The sequence below is a fragment of the Sciurus vulgaris genome (genome assembly GCF_902686455.1).
Source record: "Sciurus vulgaris genome assembly, chromosome: 9".
NCBI lineage: Eukaryota > Metazoa > Chordata > Mammalia > Rodentia > Sciuridae > Sciurus > Sciurus vulgaris.
This window is the reverse complement of record NC_136469.1, coordinates 41,920,830-41,925,107: the sequence shown is the minus strand read 5'-3', so window position 1 is coordinate 41,925,107 and position 4,278 is coordinate 41,920,830.

Below are 4,278 nucleotides of genomic sequence, written 5' to 3'. Positions count from 1 at the left end.
ATCTCATATTTTATAACCTAGATGAAATGGACCAATTCCTTGAAATTATAATCTATAAACACAAACACACACACACACACACACACAAACACCTTCTTAAAACTCAACAGTAATAAAAAAAAAAACCTTGTTTAAAAAAATGGGCAAAATAGTTGAATAAACATCTCACCAAAAAGACAGAGATGGTAAATAAGATTTTGAAAAGATGTTCAACATCACATCTTATTAGTGAATGGCAAATTAAAAAGGTTAAGAATAGTAGTAATTGCTTCTCACTTGTGTGACACAAGATTTCTCATTATGCATTAATTTTGATCACTTATACCTTTTAAAACTTTTTAACTAAATAAAGTTAAAATAAAGATAGTGAGGGATTAATGATATATATAAATCTCAGCCTCCTGCCCCCGCCCCCGCAGTGAAAAGCAAAATAGACCAAAACAACAGATATTGTTTTATTGCATCTGAGAAGATATCCTGGAACATTTTGCACTAAAATGTAATAACTACTCAAGAGATTGTGATGTAAATTTTCATGAGCTGTACTAATTTATTTTTAAGAGTTTAATAATAATTCCAACATTTGGAAAGTATTTTATGCTTAATAATACACATCACTTTATTTTCACAGGCAGTGGCTAATTAACCAGGCACTTTAACAAAAGATTTTGTTTATTTAAAGTTCTAAACATTTTAGATTGTTTTCTTCATGCATGTATGCACATGCATGAAGGTGTGTATGTTCCTGCATATGTGTGCATGTTTGCCCAAGTGCTATTTGAGTGTGTGCTTAGAGACTTATGGAAAAAATAGTAATTTTACCAAAATATTAATTTAGAAACAAAACTTATCTATGTAAACCAAGACATGTTTATAAATGGATGCTTAAAAATGCATATTTTAATAAAACTTGTATACATGTATTTAGACATCCTCTACAAAATGCTAATTTTTTTCCATTTAAATTACATTTAAAAATGCAGTTTTAACTCCCAAAGCTATTGCAATTCACAGCACACATTTTGTTTCACAAATCAGAACTTTTTATCCCTCATACATTTTTGTTTATTAGGCATATAACAGGGTGAAAGAGTAGACAAGCTGTTAAAGTCTGTTGACAAGCAATGACACACATGCACTTCAGTTCAAGGAAGCTTCTGTATTTGGGGTGCTTTTTAAGCCCTATAATATTTGGCACACCACAGACCATATTTTATTAAGAAAACCATGCTTAGGAAACATGTGTCTATTTGGTTATATTCAAACTGCTCCTTATGGATACAATAGTTTGTAGGAGTCTTTCTATTCCTGATGGGTGCCAAATTAGAGAAAAATATACTCTCCAAGGTCATGGGAATTTATTAAATACAGCTGATTGTGTTATGGTACAAGAAAAATTCTAAGCAACTATGTTTTCACATTAAGCTCACAAATTAGTTGTTTACTCTTAAGGAAATAAAACAAATACCAAAGGAACATGGAGATAAATGGTGATAGGCACTTCTCAACAACAGTGGTTCATCATATGGAAGCCAGAAAAAGAATATAATAAGTATGTACCACCAGGCACAGAGTAAAAGTCAAATCATGTGTCCAGGCCAAGCAGGAAGAATTTAACTAGGAATACTGCAGCCTAACATCCACATAATCTCCTAAAATTTCATTTTTCCCAGTCCGGCAATAACTATTTCAGATCTCACTCCTCTGAATATCTCCCAAAGGCTATCAGATTTCATCTAATTAATTCAACACCAAAACAAGTTGGTCACAAACAACAAAGCAAAATAGGGTAACTAGTGTGAACAATGAATAGGGTTAAATAAGTAAAAATACCCTTGTGTACCAAAAAAAAAAAAACCCAAACATTTTGCCTTCTGAAAAAGTGCAATAGTACTGTGAACAGAGCTGTATGTGACTAGAACATAGTCTTGTATAGAGATGACTTAACTTCTTTTGTAGTATCAATCTATCAATGATGTTTACAATGGAAACTCTATTTAAAAGCATAATTCTGTCAGGTACAGTGGTGCACACCTGTAAACCCAGTGGCTCAGGAGGCTGGGGCAGGAGGATCAGAAGTTCAAAGCTAGCCTCAGCAACTTAGTGAGGCTCAAAGTAGCTTAAGGAGATTCTGTCTCTAAATAAAAGTAAATAGTGCTAGGGATGTGACTCAGTCATTAATTCTGATACCCTATGTCCTGATTTATTAATATATTACCTCATATTATATTTTTAGTTATTCACTGCATTTATTTTCTATTTCTACTTTTAACAGAACTTTTACATTGTATTTGTTGATTCACTAATATATCTAAAGTGTTTAAAATAGAACTTGGTACATTGAAGAGGATTAATAGAAATTTGTTCAAAGAATAAGTTATGAATATGCAAGAATTTCCCTTGGACTAGAACTTTAGGAAGGGCTATCTAGTGAAAAGATCAGGGGATTTACATACTCCACAATGAATGCTTTCCCCAGGCAGGTACATGTTCTTTTCTTGTGAGAAGACTCAAAGTTCAACAGTTCACACCTTGACTTGAGCGAATTTCAAGCTGAAAGGAGCAGAGCATCCTAGCAAGGAACAGACATGGGAATGCAAAATCAGGCTTCACCACCTCATAATTGTGTAAATAGGTTAATGTCTTACCATGTCTTATTATTAATTTTCTCGCAATCAGAATTACTATCTACTTGACAGATTTACTTCGAGAATTAAGTTAAATTATGTATCTAAAGTATTTTTTGAGGCACCAAGCACTTCATAAAGTGATCATTCTCTCTACCTCAAATTCAACTCTACAAGAAATGAATTACTGGCCTCTCACAACCACCAAGAATTCTTTACTTGGAATTCTAGTGTTCAAGCCTGAACTCCTGACTTTGTGACTGGGTGCTGGCACCCATCCTCTGCAACCTGCAACTGATCACCCTCCAAGCTGAACCTCTCCTCTGGGTGCTGCAGAACTTGCTTTCTGACCCTCTGCTTGAGGAATTTTAGCCTCAATTTCTTGGGTCCCCTGATCTTTCCCCTGAGGGTTCATCCTTGAGTCAAGAGCCTTTGGCTTTATCTGTTTCCATACAAAATCTCTAATTAGAGACTCACAACTTCTGGGACAGGAGGACCCTGTGCTTCTCCATTGCAGCAAAGCAATAAACCTTCTTTATCCTTTTGCTCAAAACCATGTCCTCATTATTGGATTGGCATCAGAGACAAGGACTGAGATTTCAGCAAAAAATTTGGCATCTCAGATAGACCTGAGAGGAGCCTCATTACAAGTTTCCTGGACAGGCCGGCTCTCCAAGGAACCCCCATTTCCAAGCTGAGGGATGCAAGGTGGCTGGCAAATTTGTTGAGAGTCAACTGCCAAGAGAGTTAGGAGATGGGTGAGTTTGCCTCTGGTTGCACCAGAGGAGCTATTCCTATGAGTAAATGTAGGGACTGAGGGACTGGCCCAGTAGCTGCCAAAGCTCCTTTTTGCTTCAGAGAACTCCTGCCCTCTCTCCCTGAATGGTGCAGGTTACTCCATCATGGTCCACTTTGGGAAAAAGGAAACTGAACTCAGTAAAATCATGACACCATTGGCCATTTGGTAAGTTCCCCAATATTCATGCTGACACCCTTTATTCTACATGCCTGGTTCCTCTTCATGGAAATGGCTTGTCCCTCTTTCTGGGGACATCTGTGGTGCCACTGAATTAGAAGTCATGTCTAAGTGGGACTCAAGAACCTAGGGATATTAACTCCCTTCTGATCTGTTCTGGATTCTCATCTGTTTGTTGACCTTGGGTTTGGGAATTTCCCCTGGTTATCTATCTGTGTTTTTGTTTTTGGTTTTCTGTATTTGTTGCTGCCATTTTTAAGACATGGCCAAAACTGCACTGATCCTATAGATAGTTTCTTGGGAAAGATCTTGACTGGTCAATTTAAAGTTTCCCATAAATCAACCATGGTTTTAAGGTTCTTCTCTGGTTATCTCTCTGTTTCATTTTTGTACAATCTTGCAATTGGAGTCAGTCTGTCAGAGGTAAAGTAAGTAAAAGGGCTACCTATAGGTATAAGTCTGTCTAAGATAATGTTTTATTGCAATGATATGACTTTTGAATAGCTTGCTGGATTACTATACAATCTTGCAGTTGGAATTGCTCTATCAAAGGTTAAGTAAGGAGAAGAAATTCATACATTCAGGTCTGTCAGTTTTAAAGGTTTCTCTCTTTTGGTGCTGGTTTTGGTGATCCTGTCTTGTCTGTGGTTTTGTTTTGTTTTGTTTTCATATCTG